The sequence below is a fragment of the Anser cygnoides genome, chromosome W (genome assembly GCF_040182565.1).
Source record: "Anser cygnoides isolate HZ-2024a breed goose chromosome W, Taihu_goose_T2T_genome, whole genome shotgun sequence".
Lineage (NCBI taxonomy): Eukaryota > Metazoa > Chordata > Aves > Anseriformes > Anatidae > Anser > Anser cygnoides.
In genome coordinates, this window is record NC_089911.1 from 13,119,658 (window position 1) to 13,135,470 (window position 15,813).

A 15,813-nucleotide genomic window follows, 5' to 3' on the forward strand; every position below is an offset into this window, starting at 1 on the left:
AGGATGTACCCCTTGAGAGGTATTCAGTGGGAATACCACACTCCGTGGCACCCACAAAGCTCAGGGAAAGTAGAAAGGATGAATCAAACAATAAAACAACAATTGGCTAAGTTAATGATCGAGACACAGCTGCCCTGGACGAAATGCTTACCATTGGCACTTTTAAACATAAGAACTAAACCACACAGTGAGACTGGATTATCACCATATGAAATGTTATATGGTATGCCTTATTCTCAAGGGATGCCCCTAGGGAACAATGTAGTTGAGGATCATAGTATCCAGAAATACATAATTACCATTGGAAGGAGATTACAGGAGCTAAGAGAAATTGGGATGATGACTCAGACACCACCTTTAGGATTTGCTATTCATAAAATGCAACCAGGAGACAAGGTCTTAATAGAAACCTGGAGAGAAGAATCATTGAACCCCCGATGGGAGGGACCGTACCTTGTTTTACTTACTACTGAAACAGCTGTGAGAACAGCAGAAAGGGGTTGGACCCACGCATCCAGAATAAAAGGACCAATAACTACCGAAGCCTGGAGGGTTGAGTCCACTCCTGGGGAACTGAAACTGAGACTAAAGAGGAACTGATATCCCAGCAATGAGGTTCTGCATGAATTAAGGGCACTGGATAAAGAGGACAAGGCTGAAGGAAAGAGGAAAGGGAGAAGGCAAGACCGGGGTAGGACCCTCCACTGCGGTGTGTATGGTCTACCGAGGGAGGCAACCCCTATGGGTATTGACCGCCGAGTGAGAGTGCCTCGACCGGACTTCTCCCGCGCTAAGATCAGGTTGTCCTGAGAAAAATAACATGAGAACCTTTTAAACCCATAATAAAATTGTGATTAGTTTTTCCAGGAGCTGGATCACCTCGAAGGGCTGAATGGTAACACAAGCTCTGAAAGCGGGCCCAACCCCATGATTGAAGGCGCTTCCCACACTCTCAAGATTGGACGGCGAAAAAGGATAAGAAATGCTATACTTCCTGGTATTGTTTTTACAGGGGCAATTGGGCCATGGGCAAGAATGGAGGAATAACTTTTTCACTTTGGGGGAGGAAGTGGCCAAGGCCTTTAACCTTAGTAACTGCTGGATTTGTGGAGGACCGGGGGGGAACTGGAAGTTGGCCCTGGGTAGCAGGCCCGGTCGAACCCAAGTGGTGGGTCAGTAATTTGAGCGAAGTTCATAATGGGATGCAATTTTGGAAAGAGGAAGGAGGTCCATGGCAGTTGCACTCGTCAGCTCGGGGTGTATACTGCTTGAACAGAACAGGAACAGTGGCGGTGGGAAAAAGCATTTGCAATTGGACTCTGTCCCCCGGATATGATTGTACCGATCCTGGATGTAGTCCTGTAAGCTGTACAGCACGTAGTGGGAAATGGAACGCCACACATGTTCAGCTGAGAAACGGGACTTGGCTGAAATGCTCATATTGAGAATTTTTTGGATCCGGATGTGAAACTGTGGCAAGAGCACAAGCGGGGGGACAATTCGATGGTCAAATCTTGAGCTGTCAGCGTGATAACACCTCTAAGGAATAGCATGTGGTGCGGGTCTATCGTTGGAAATGGCAGGATGAGAATGGGAGGCGAGTGTTCTTTAAACATTTCTGGTCAGCTTATAATATGACAGGCCGCCAAAGAGAACTGAATTGTGACTGTAAGTGGAAACCCAACGTGGGAGCTTGGAAGCGCGCATATACGAGCACAAACGGGGCAGACATTGTAACAGGACCACTCGGTAACAAGGACACTCTGTATTATCACGCCCCAAAGGGTAAAGAGGGATGGGATGGTCCTTTTCCAAACGGGACGTGGGCCCTAAAGGGACATTATTGGGTGTGTGGCAAACATGCTTACAAGAGGCTACCCGGAAACTGGTCGGGAATATGCTATGTGGGGTACATAAGACCCTTGTTCTTTTTATTGTCACAAACACAAGGAAATCATTTAGGAATAAGATGATATGATGACCTGAACAGAGTAAAACGATCTATTGACACTTCCTTAGCCGGGGGTAGTGCCCAAAAATGGGGAAAGGATGAATGGCCTCCTGAAAGAATCATACAGCATACCTGGAACCCGAATGAGTTGATATCAGGAGCCCGAGAACCTATTTATAATTTGAACCGAATAATTAGGTCGCAAGCTATCCTCGAAGTTGTAACCAATCAAACAGCGACGACCTTGGATCTTCTGGCTGATCAATCCACTCAGATGAGGAATGCTATCTTTCAACATAGAATGGTCTTAGACTATTTACTAGCAGAAGAAGGGGGAGCGTGTGGAAAACTGAACGATTCTAATTGTTGTTTACAAATTGATGATAATGGAAAAGTGGTTAAGCAGATAACAAGAAATTAAAAAGCTAGCCCACGTCCCAGTACAAACTTGGAAGGGTATGGACTGGGATTTCTTTTCATGGTTGCCCGGTGGACCATGGGTTAAAAGGATGCTATTTTTATTTCTATGTGGTGTAATGACATTTTTGTTTATACCTTGTATGATACCTTGCTTTACGTTGTTGATATGGCGAATAATAAATAGCACCCAATTTGTGATGACTTTGGGAGAGAAAAGGTGATGTGCGATAATGATGCTTAAGAAATGGACACCCCGAGAACTGACTGATGAAATCCAATTGCTACTAACAAAGGTTGAAGAAGAGACACGAATTGATGATATTAAAAAGAAGGGGAGGAATTGTAAGGAATGGTCCAGCAATTCGTGCCACTAAGGGATTTGAAGGGTTAACACTGAGGCCTGGGTTTAGGCGAGAAGAGAACAAAGGGATTTCTTCAGAGAAAAGCTGCTGACTCTGCACGGATGTGCAGTAACTTCTGACATCCGGCCAAGAGACCACTAGATAAGGAGGAAGAATATGAGCCTCCCCGTCCGAGCGGCCCCCGAGAGACTAACAGAGACTGATAAGCAGGCGCACCTGGGAGGACTTCGGATTCGGGAAACCAATTATAATAACCCTGCCTCTTCTAGAAGTAGTAATGAATATGTATTAGCCTAGGAGCATAAAAACCAGCCGCCTTACGTAACAGGTGTGCTTCCTGGTGGAGCAGAGACTCCCGGCGCACCCAGCGCTGTTTGCTTGCCTCTATTCGTTTAATAAATTGTAAACTTTGATTGTAATCCTATTTGGGACTCAGTCATTTATAACAGATATGACTGCAGTTCTCTTCAAACTTGGTTTCAGTGAATCATCGCTGCAATCTAAAAGGGCTGCTGGTACAAGCACATTTGTGTTGGCATATGCTATTCACAAATTGTTTGCTCCAGTACGACTCAGCATTACTATAGTTTCTGTGCCATTTATTGTCCGATACTGCCGGAAGATTGGTTTCTTCAAACCTCCTACCCCAAATCCATGATAACTTCTTATGGTTTTTTACTCGCCCAACGTGGGGCTCAAGGAATTTGAGATAAGGATGATAGTTGAGAGAAGTAACGGGCAAAACACGGACTGGATGTTTTTATGAATGCAATAGTTGTGAAGAATTTAAGAAAGCAGCAATTGTGAAAAATATGTTTCATATTAGTGTGGTGAAGGGATGAGGGGTGGTGTGTGTGTAAATTGTCCACCTCGTCGGTGTTGTGATGATGTTATGTTTATTTTGGTGTGGGGAATTCTTTTTCTTTTTGATGTAAGTGAAGTTTGTGAAGGTTGTGATAACTGTAAAGTAAGAGTATATTATATTATATTATATATATTATCGTCCCCCGTAAACAGGGCCGATAATTCATAAGTGGTCACCGCCTTACGCGGTTCCTTAATAAGGTCCCACCAGAAGGGGTGCCAGTCATTTTGCCCGAGACTGATTAAAGAGGCAGGATCCGTGAAGTAGTGGGGAAAGGAAGAAGGTAGGCACTCCGGGTTTTAAGAATTGATCCGGTAACTCTGTGCACAAACCAAGGTAAGAAATATTAAGTATTGCCTTGGGGGTCGGGTGAGACTCTGTGTGATGTGTGATGTGTGATTGAGACGTACTTTTGTACGAAGCGAGTGTGGAGTCCTGATCCGCGGTTCCGTAGCTCCGCGAGGGGCGCGGCCGGAGACGGACGAAGCGTGAGATAAGGGAGAGAAAGGAAGAGTCTCGGGAAATTTGGTGTATGGTAAGCCCTTGCACAGGGAAGTGCTTGGCAATACACCAGGGAAATTTGGTGTGCGGTAAGCCTCACACGGGGAAGTGCTTGGCAGTACACCAGGGAAATTTGGTGTACAGTAATCCTTGCACGGGGAAGTGCTCGGAAGTACACCAGGGAATCTGGTAAACTCATAGGTGTGCGGTAGCCCTTGCACGGGGAAGTGCTTGGCAGTACACCCCCATTTTCCAGAATAGGAAAAATGGGAAATATGAGTTCCAGGGGACAGGGAGATATCCCTGGGGGAGTGCCTACCGAAAGTTCTTCCTGAAGAATTATAAGAAATTGGAAAAATAATCTCAAAATTGGAGGAGATGGTAAAAAAAAAAAAAAAATATGGTTAAATATTGTGTATTAGTCTGGACAAAAGAACCAATTAAGGAAACAGCAGTATTTTGGCCAAAATACGGGCCTGATGAAAATTCAGGCTTTAAATTTGTGTGTAAACAATAAGATTCCTTTTTTTTGGAGGAGGAGCCAAGTTATGCTCCCTATAATCCTAATATTGCACCGGTGGCAGCAGCAGTCGCTCCAGGAAAGGAGACAGGGACTGCAATTAACACTGTCCCTAGAGAAGAGCGTACTCTAGGCTCTGGCAAGAATTAAAACAAGGTAGAAGAGGTACTGAGAATTTTGCCTTCCCTGATGCTAACAGTGCTAACACTAACTGTGTATCCTCTTAAGTGAACTTCCCCCCCTCCTTACCAGCAGAGACGTTAGGAGTTTCCTAGGACCAAACTTATACTCTTGGGGGGGGGGGGATTATGTATATAAATATGTTGTTTACAGGGAAAGAAATGGGAATGATCAGGAGGAGAGCTGCTATACAAAAATGGGAAAGAACTCATCCTCCAGGACCAGGGGTAATACCGGCAGGGCAGAAATACCCACTTGCCGATCCTGGCTGGAATAATAATAGTGTGTAACACAGAAATCATATGAGAGACTTGGGGTCAGAATGAGAAAGTACTTGGGGATGAATCCTGAGGACCCGGTATCCCAAGGGCTCTTGAAAGTTCATTTTGTGATTGAAGCCTGGCAAGATGCACAGAAAATGCTCCAGAAGGTGGGGGGGATGTAGTGAACAGTCACTGGGGGGCCCTCCTGTGGGAGGCCCTGAACGTGTGTGTCAAGAGGGGAGATGAGAAGGAAAAGCAGACAGTGAAACTAATGGTATTGACTGTGTAGCAGGTAGTCAGGCAGAGGGTTGGAGAAAGAGGAAGAAAATCTTCAGGGGGAGTCAGGGCCAGGATGGAAAAAGAGAGGAAGAGAGATGAAGGAATGGCAGGCAAGGAAAGCTACCCGTGTTGCGGCCTGAATCTTAGCAGGGACAGGCTTTGATGGGATGTTTTAAGTGTGGGCAGGCTGGCCACTTCAGGTAGGAATATCCGGAGTGGAAGAAGGAGGAGAGAAGGAAAATGGGATGAGGGAGAAAGGTATGGAATTAAGTTGGCTAATGACTGAGACTTTGGTGAAAGTACAGGCTGGAGAAAGATAAGAAGAAGTGTTAAAAAGGGTTATTGAAGGTGTTAAAGGTGTGGTATGTAATGCTTGACAGAGCTGTTTTTTGAATGAGTTGGGAAAGTTGAATGAGCAGGGAAAGAGGATGTAGGCATTATCTAAGTAACAGTCTAGAAGTTTTGGTATATTTGCTGTGGTGTTTGGTCAGTTTCCCAAGTATCGAGAAGGGGGGGGGGGGGGGGGGGGGGGGGGGGGCAGCCTGCTCCACCAGGGGCCTCTCCACAGGCCACAGGGGGCTTCGGATCCGGCACCTGGAGCGCCTCCACCCCCTCCTTCTGAGCTCCTCGCTCTCCCAGCTGCTGTTGAGCAGCAGGTTTTTGTTTGTTCGCTTGTTTTCGTGGATGTGCTTTCACAGAGGCAGGGACTGTGTTGCTCATGGCTTGGCTCTGGGCAGCAGTGGACCCCTCTGGGGCCGGATGAAATTGTCCCTTATCTGCTACGGGGAGGTTTCTGGATTCTCCTCGTGGGGGGCTGCCACTGCAGCCCCCCCCCCCCAAACCTTGCCATCAAACCCAATACACTGGGGCAGCTAGGTCATTACTGGCCTGTAAAGTATCAGGGATTAAATTAACTAATGAAACCCTAAAAAGTGATGGGGGTAGAAGGGGCTGGGATAACAGTGCCACCTTTGGGGGATACCAAGCTGAGACTAGGGGATAAAATGATCTCTGGGCAGTTATTGTATGTACCCAAGGCAGGGACTAACTTGTTGGGAAGGGATTTGATGATGAAATTGGGCATTCAAATAGTAAATTGTTAGACTGGAATAACAGTGGTATTAATGGAGTGCTCTCAGGCCCTGAGAGCAAAGATATATTCACCTCTGACTGGAAAGACTCTGAAGTGGGGGCGGAAGCAACAATACATATGGACAGTTTTACCTCAGGGGTTTACAGGGCCACCGATTTATTTGGGCAAAGTTCTAGAACAGATTTTGGAGCAATTCCAACCTCCCAAGGAGGAATTACTGTTACAAAATGTGGATGATCGTTTATTGTCAGGACAGGAGAAAACAGTTGTGAAGGAAGCTACAAAATGTGGATGATCGTTTATTGTCAGGACAGGAGAAAACAGTTGTGAAGGAAGCTACTAACAAGCTATTCTACTTTCTGGGAAAACAGGGCTTGGGAGTATTGAAAAATAAATTACTATACGTAGAAAGAGAAGTCAGGTATTTAAGGCATCTAATGTCTGAGGGAAAATGGAGAATAAATCCAGAGAGGATTCAGGGAATTGTTGAAAACTAAGAAAGAACTAAAAAGTTTTTAAGAGAGATTTCTTTAAGGAATCAGGAGCCACGAAGTCTGAGTGAAAATGGATACTCCCTGATGGGAGAGAAATGCTGAATAAAGCACCAATGAGGCAAATATGATGTTTTACATCAAGAGAGTCATTGGGAGATGCAAGCAATGTGTGATGTTGTGCTAAGAAAGTATGTCTGTGTAGGAATATACACTTTAGTGAAGCAAATATGCAGAGGATGTACCATATGTCAAAAGGCAAATAAAAAGGTCATTTGTAACTAACCTAGAGGGGGACGGGAGCCAGGGATTCGACCTTTACAAAGTAGACAGGTAGACTTTACTGAGTTACCTAAAGGAGGGAGATTTAAGTACTTGTTTGTCCTAATTGGCCACGTGACTGGATGGGTGTAAGCTTTCCCCTCTGTATCTGCCACTGCAAACACGGTGGCTAAGGTATCACTGGAGCAAATAGTCCCTAGATATGGGATAGCTGAAAACATTGATTCAGATCAAGGAAATAATTTCACTTCACAAGTACTGCAAGGGTTAATGCAGGCCTTAGAGATTGGGATTTTCACACCCCCTGGCACCCCTCCTCTTCTGGGAAGGCAAAACGAATGAACCAGACATTAAAGAAGCAATTAACTAAATTAGTGTTAAAAACCCAACTTCCTTGGGTAAAATGTTTACTTTTAGCACTCCTACAGGTTCAAACAGCACCAAGAAACGATATAGGAATTTCACCGTATGAGATGCTGTTCGGATTACCCTGTCTGGGCAGAAGGGATGAGATACCACAATTCGAAACAAGAGAGTTTTCTTAAGAACTGTATTCTGGGGTTGTCTTCTTCTTCGTCATTTCTCAGGACCCATGGGAAATTGGGTCCTGATTCAGACCTGGAAAGGATCAACTCCGGCCCGAATGGGAAGGACACTTCCAAGTACTACTAACCACTGAAACAGCCATAGGAACTGCGGAAAAAGGTTGGACTCACTATACTCGAGTGAAGGCATCCATCGACCCTAGTACCTGGGAAGCTGTTCCTACAGAAGACTTGTTGGAAGCTGAAATCTCATAGTGGACTCTGAGCGGGATAAGAGCTTGCAATTGTAAACTAACCTTTTATTTTCACAGGTAACTAATAAGTGTGACTTGTGATTGAGAGAAAGGATAGACCTATAGTGAATTGAAGTGTTCCCAAGGGGGGTTTGTTATAGTAGTAGTGTATATCTTATTCTTTGTATTGATAATTATTTGGAAACCTAAGGTTTAAAAATAATGACAGGGAAAAATCAATTATTAATTTTGTTTTTAGTGATTGTAGGCCTCAGAGAAAGTCTTGGTCAATTGGCAACTTGGAAAAGGCATGACCAGATAATAGTAAGACGGGATACCCCATAAAAATATGGGTGAATGTGACAGAGGGTTATGTACCGCAATCTGTCATGCTTGATGCTTGTGAGGTGTTAGCTTGTGGAGATTTAAATGCCCAACGACAATTGAGCAGAGGGAACAAATAACTGGGAGGGACCCAACAGCCAGATTGAGAATAGCTGTATGGAAACTGTTATAAGTGAGACCATACAAATTTCTTGGTCTATCAGAAATATTTTATTAATTAAGTAAGCAGGCACAAGCAAAACAGCGCTGGGCGGCTGGGGAGTCTCCGCTCCACCACAGCACGCAACTTTCCCTTTTCAGTGTCGCCGTTTTATAGCATCCAAGTTTCGGCTTGTCAGGACTTGTTGGACCTTCTGAAGCTGTGCAGTTCGTTGTTGGGGGTCGTTGTTTTTCTTTCAATGATCATGCATTGTGCTCCTGTTCAAGGGGGAGGGTAGTGAAGCGGGAAACAGTATTTCACAGAGTCTTTGTTTTACCAAGGATGTTTATCCAACACCCCCACCCCACTATCTACTTGCTTAGTCTTCCCCCTTAACAAGGTCGTAAATTGCAAAACCTTATCTTCTCAGCAGATCCTCTGAATTCCTTTTAAAGACAATGAACAAACACCCGCTAATTTATCACAATCCCTCCTTTTTCTTTTTCTAACATATTTTGTTCATTGATGAATTTTTGAAGCACTTGTTTGCTCAATATTAAAGTTTCTGCGTCATCCTCCTCCTGTTCAAGAGATTCACATTTCGCACGCACAAGCATAAGGTGAGCTGCCTCTAATCGGTTTTTTTACAATCGCGATTATTCGATTGAATATACATGGTACAAAAGTTAGTGTTAATATGAGCAGCAACAAAGGTCCTGCTATAGTTGATAGCAGTGTAGTGAGCCAAAGTGAGTAATTAAACCAGGATTCATACCAGTTCTGGTGGGCTTCATTTTCTATTTTTCGTTTTTCTAACCCTTCTCTCAATTTAGTCATTGTATCCCTTACTACTCCAGTATGATCTGCATATACACAACACTCCTCTCGTAGGGCTGCACACAATCCTCCTTGTTGTAGAAAAATCACATCTAATCCCCTACGATTTTGTCGTACAGATTTCTCTAAAGCTGATACAGATTGCTCGATACGGGCCAAATCCTCATCTACAGCAGTGCGTAGAGAGGTAAATTCTTGGCTTTGTTTTACCAGAGAGGTAATTTCAGTTCCGGCTCCTGCAGCCCCCAGAATCATCAGAGTGGCTAAAGTGACAGCCGTAATAGGCTCTCTCTTCCTTAAGTGGTTTTTTTGCCATAGCATGTTGGATGTACATATACTCCTCAGAATGGTAAAGAATCCTAGGTATAATTACTACCTGTACACAAAAATCATGAGACGAGTTGAACAATTTCAAAGATAAGCATGGAGTTACCCCCAGAGACGAACATACCCATCTGGTGTTATCTGCTGGTATTAACCATTTTTCTTTGTCTAATTGTGTAACATTTTCTGTAATATTGCATAGATGGAACTTCTTACTGTGAGAAACACTCCGTAGCCAACAACCCAGGCCCAGGCGGGGATCTCAGTGAAGTAGCAATCCATTCGCGATTGCAATGGCGGGCGCCCCACAAGCAGGAGAGCGCACCCACTAGTTCCAAAACACAGTTTATATACTTTTTGATGACAGGACCCTCCCCTGTTTCCCCACTGGAGTGGGTAATCCAGGTTCACAATCTATCTGATGCTTCACAGACAATGCCTGGCCTTCAGTTGCCGGCCTGTTTTTGAGATGGTAATGTTTTCTCCCCTTATCTGGCTTGACTTAACATAGTGATTTTCACCTGATTGCTCTAAGGAGTCTGGTTGTCTGCATTTTAGGAGGTCACCTGCTGAGCTTTCTTATCACTGTAAGCATATCTCAATACCACATTCCTTCCTTCTATACAATGTAACACTGCAAAAACAACATTTCTATTCCCACATCACCAGGGACCGTGCCTACGCATCTGCCATTCCCAGTTACTTCCGTTAACATTATTCCTACATCCCTTCCCCAATTGCATTGTGGGGGATCGGTTTCGTTTGAACGGGTGGTCTCTCCCAGATCCCCAATGGCGTCGTAATATGAGGGCCTTATATCAAGACATAACCAGCAAGGTCTAGGCACGTCTGGATTTGGTTGATTCAACAACTGATAACTAGCATTCATGATTCTCCATATGTTATTCCCGGTCACCCCTTCATTTCTAATCCCGTACTCCGGGTTTACTGATTTATTAGCAACCTCCAGTGGTTTAGGGCTATTAGGAGTTAGCATTCTAAAAGCTTGTGTAGGCTGAATCCTCAAAACACTCCCTGACAGTTTCTGATTTGGTCCCACCCGTTGGGGACTCTTAGTCTCTTCCTTCTTTATATAGATGATGCCTCCCCTATCAGTCCCCCAGCAGTAGTTATCTGCTGAACAACATGGTGATCTTCCCATCTAATCAGGCTCCATTTAAAAGGTTTGTGAGGGTGCGCAGACCCAGGAACAGTGAAAACAATCGTACCCATTACTATGTATCGCAAAAAAAAAAAATGGCTAGGGCCCATTTTCCAGAGTTCTTTACCTGGCCACGTAATTCCCCACCGTTTCACTCTCTGCCTCGCTTGTCAGTTCGGTTGCAGCGAACTACAAGGTGCAGGTTCTTCTCGGCAGCAGCAGTGTTCTTCAGGGGAGTTTCTCAGGTAACCGCGACCTTTTTCTGATCAAACAGGGTCCCCTCTCCTCCTTTTTTTTTTTACGATACATAGACAGTTAGACCATACTTATCGAGTTCGTTTCAACGTGAGCTTTAAGTCATCAGGGCCTGCGACCGCTTCCCATTCGCTTTTCTGGATCGGTCCTTTCACGCGACTGGCATGCGTTCACCCCTTCTCAGCCGTCCGGATAGCCGTCTCTGTGATAAGTAAAACAACATAGGGGCCTCCCCACCGTGGTGTTAAAGACGTTTCTTTCCATGTCTTAATTAGAACCCTATCTCCAGGTTGTATCCTATGGATTGCTATATCTAGCCACCAAGCCTTTCGCTTGCAACTCCCTCCGTCGGTTCATAAGCTGTATTAAATAAGGTTTTAATTGGATATCCTGTACCTGGGGGTGATCAGATGGCATCTCTAAATCATAAGGCATACCATACAGCCTTTCAAAAGGTGAGATTCCGACATCGGCTCGGGGCTATGTCCGGATATTCAATAGTGCAAGCGGTAAACATTTCACCCAGGAGGTTTTTGTCTCTATCATAAGCTTTGTTAGTTGCTTTTTAATTTCACCATTCATTCGTTCTACCTTTCCCGAACTCTGAGGATGCCAGGGAGTGTGATATTCCCATTTAATTCCCAGAGCCTTCATCGTGTCTCGGGATACCTTTGACACAAAGTGTGGGCCTCGATCAGAGTCAATTGCTTCTATTACCCCGTATCTGGGTATGATGCTTTCTAATAATATCTTTACCACGGTTTGAGCTGTGGCCCTTGCCATAGGGAATGCTTCAACAAAGTTTGTGAGGTGATCTACAATAACTAACAAGTATCTATATCGCCCCGTTTTTGGAAGTTCAGTAAAATCTAATTGAATCTTTGCAAAAGGTCGATGTGCCAATTCTCGTCCTCCTCCCGGGACCCTTTTTCTCATGTGTTGAGCATTTACCCTCCGACAAGTTATGCAATCATTTACGATCCTCTTTGCTATATTATAAATCCCTATACACATATAATATGTGGCAAATTGATCCACCAACGCCTGAGTACCCCAGTGCGTCTGTTCATGAAATCTCCGTAGCACCCTCATAGCTACTGATTTTGGTAACACTTCCCGTCCATCAGGCAGTACCCATTTCCCTTTATCGTTTTTTTTTTGGTTTTTTTTTTGTTTGTTTTTTTGTTTTGAACCCCCATTTGTGTCATCTTGTCTTCTTCTGTAATAGTGAAACAGAGTAAGGGGAGGGGAATGGGTCCATTCGACCACAGGGAGTTAGTCGGCCCGCACTTGTAGCAGTTTTTATAAGGCGGGCTTTCTTCCTCAGAACAATTGCATTCAATCCCATCAACTCCCCATTCACTCCAGCAATCATAACATGGAAATTCCTTTAAGTCTTTCCCACAGTATTAAGTATTATATTAAGCATTATTATATATTATTATATTATTATTATATTAATTACTATATCTTAAGTATAAGTATTAAGTATTTCCCACAGTCTGGGCAATCTTCCCTCGTTCTTCTAATTCTTATACTCATTAATGCTGCCCTTTTTGCCTCCTGATCTGCTAGATTATTACCCCTAACCTGAGGGGTGAGGCCTTTTTGATGCCCTTTTATATGTACTACGGCAATTTCTTTGGGCTCTCTGATAGCTTGTAAAACCTGGGTAATCAATTCCTGATGTATTAAACCCTTTCCTTGTGAATTGATGAGCCCCCTTTCTTCCCATATTTTACCAAATGTATGTACTACCCCATAAGCATATTTTGAATCTGTATATATTGTACCGCTTTTATTTTTCAACAATTTTAGGGCCCGCAATATGGCATATAGCTCGCAAGCTTGGGCGGACCAGCTAGGACTCAAAGGTCCAGATTCCACTATCTCAAATGTTTTCCCGTTTACTAACGCGTATCCTGATTTTTGCTTTCCCTCGACTACTCTCGAGGAACCATCCACATATATCTGTTCACCGATGGGTAATTCCACCTCCTCTAGATCAGGTCTCAATTTCGTTTGCTCTTCTATATTTCGGAGGCAATCGTGTCCTAAGGACTCATTTGGTTCCCCATAAAGAAATTGAGCAGGGTTCTGTAGGGAGGTTGTTCCTAATGTTAATTTTGGAGAGGAAATCAAAATTCCTTCATATTTTAATAATCTGGCGTCAGTGATCCATTTCTCTGCCTTCTGTTGCAGTACCCCGCATATATTGTGTAGAGATATTACTTTGATTTCCCCCCCAAAAGTGATCTTCTGTGCTTCTTCCGCTAACAAGGCAGCAGCTACCACTACCTGCAAACAGTTTGGCCAACCCCGGCTAACCGGATCCAATAATTTAGACAAATAGGCCACAGGTTTGTTTTTTTTTTTAACTCCTTGCCCATTCTTGGGCCAGCACTCCGTATGCCGTGCCTGCTGCGCTGTTCACAAAAAAAACAAAACAAAACAAAACAGCCTCCTTAAATCTGGTAAGCTTAACACTGGGGGGCGTACTAGTTCCTCCTTTAACTTGTTCAGTCGTTCCTCATCTTCTTTTGTCCATTTGAGTAATCCATCCTTATTCAGCTTGTTATATAAAAATTTAACCTTTCCACTATAATCTTCTATCCATTGTCTACAGTATCCGGTCAACCCTAACAGTTGCCGTACCTGCCTTTTAGTTCGCGGGGACGCTAAAGCCAATATTCCACTGATTCTGCCTGGGTCTAACTTCTTAGTCCCCTTACTTAACTGGTGACCCAGGTACTTTATCTCTTGCTCCACAATTTGTAATTTTGCCCCTCCTTTTTCTTTTAAAGGGTACAGAGGGTACAGATTAACTCGATTCTCTGAGCCAATCCAAAGGCTCGCATATTCGCTCCCCTCTAAACAAAAAGGTTCCTTTGTATTTACATAAATGTTTAAGGCTTGGCAAACCCAGTCTTCAAACGACCCAAATATGGGCCAATAATTTGCCTACCTCCCCAAACTTCAACACAATAATGAATCATTTTTACTTTATCCTTTCCCCGCCTAAAAGGGGAATCACTCCAATTCTTAATCATTAACCCCAGTGGACTATCTGTGGGAATAGGGGGCAACCTAGCACTAGGCATTACCCCACCCATGGGACCAGAAGGCTTACTCTTCTTCTGTCCCATCTTCCGGAGTGCCTTCACACACACACACAGCCGCTTCCCCCTGGTCGTGGCCCAGTCCCTCGCGGGATGTGGGAACCGCACTACTGAGGGGTCCGCACTCACTTCGTCCGCAATTGGACGTCTCACACAGACGCACTCCGGGATCACCAACCCCAACCGAACGGATCACCGGCCTATACTTACCCACCCCGTGGGTCTTCGTTCGGTCTTCGTGCACAAAGATTGCTTGGGGTTACCGGTTTTATTTGCTTGTGCCTAATTTTGGGTTCGTCGGTGAAGGGCTCGAGCAGGATTTCCCGTTCCCGGGGCCGCCAGAATCGGCGGGGCGCCTCCCCTAGAGGGATTCCCAGTCAATCCGTCTTCATCCGAGTCACGGCACCAAATTTGTTATAAGTGAGACCATACAAATTTCTTGGTCTATCAGAAATATTTTATTAATTAAGTAAGCAGGCACAAGCAAAACAGCGCTGGGCGGCTGGGGAGTCTCCGCTCCACCACAGCACGCAACTTTCCCTTTTCAGTGTCGCCATTTTATAGCATCCAAGTTTCGGCTTGTCAGGACTTGTTGGACCTTCTGAAGCTGTGCAGTTCGTTGTTGGGGGTCGTTGTTTTTCTTTCAATGATCATGCATTGTGCTCCTGTTCAAGGGGGAGGGTAGTGAAGCGGGAAACAGTATTTCACAGAGTCTTTGTTTTACCAAGGATGTTTATCCAACACCCCCACCCCACTATCTACTTGCTTAGTCTTCCCCCTTAACAAGGTCGTAAATTGCAAAACCTTATCTTCTCAGCAGATCCTCTGAATTCCTTTTAAAGACAATGAACAAACACCCGCTAATTTATCACAGAAACGATCCTCTATTGCCATCAGAGAAAGGGAGAAACTCAAGGAGAAAACAGGAGAGAAAACAGGAGGCCCTCTTTGAAATGCGGCAGTTCAAACATTTGAGATTGAAACAGGGTATGGGGATGTGAATGCCTGGATAGAATGGGTCAAATATACTGTCCAGAGTCTCAACCATAGCAATTGCTATGCTTGTGCCTCGGGATGACCGATTGCCCAGATAGTGCCCTGCCCATTGGGGTGGACCAAGGATTCCCAGGGAATGCGATGTATGATTGCATTGTACCAAGAAAAGACTGCCTGGGGAAATGAGGCCTGTAAGTCTCTCTCTTTGCTATTCCCTTCCTTGCATGATAGCAATATCAGGGTTCCCCCTGCATTCTCCACAGCTATAGGTAACCATACAGCTTGCCTCTCACGGCAGGGTGTGAGTGCTACCCAGCATCTGGGAGACTTTGCCTTGTGCACGAGGACCTTGAATGCTACCGAGGACTTGATGGGAAACTATTCAAGACTTGAGATACCCAGGGCAGATCTCTGGTGGTACTGTGGAGGGAAGATCTTACGGTCCATCCTGCCATCTAATTGGGGAGGCACTTGTGCACTTGTTCAATTAGCTATACCCTTCACCCTGGCATTTGAAAGAGAAACATCGCAAATACCCAGAAGAAGTAAAAGGAGCTTAGGAGTATCATTTGATGATAGAGCGTACATAGATTCTATTGGGGTGCCTAGAGGAGTTCCTGATGAACATAAAGCCAGGAATCAAATTGCTGC

The 15,813-nt window shown here is 44.6% G+C and overlaps 1 long non-coding RNA gene across 1 annotated transcript; it reads right to left on the reverse strand.

Annotated features, from left to right (window-relative positions):
• Positions 1-8,517: 8,517 nt before the first annotated feature.
• Positions 8,518-15,497, reverse strand: LOC136788754 (uncharacterized). Its single transcript, XR_010827365.1, has 2 exons — positions 10,292-15,497; positions 8,518-9,841 (listed from the first exon to the last, which is right to left on the reverse strand). It is a non-coding gene; the product is annotated as an uncharacterized lncRNA (long non-coding RNA).
• Between the last annotated feature and the right edge of the window lie 316 nt (positions 15,498-15,813).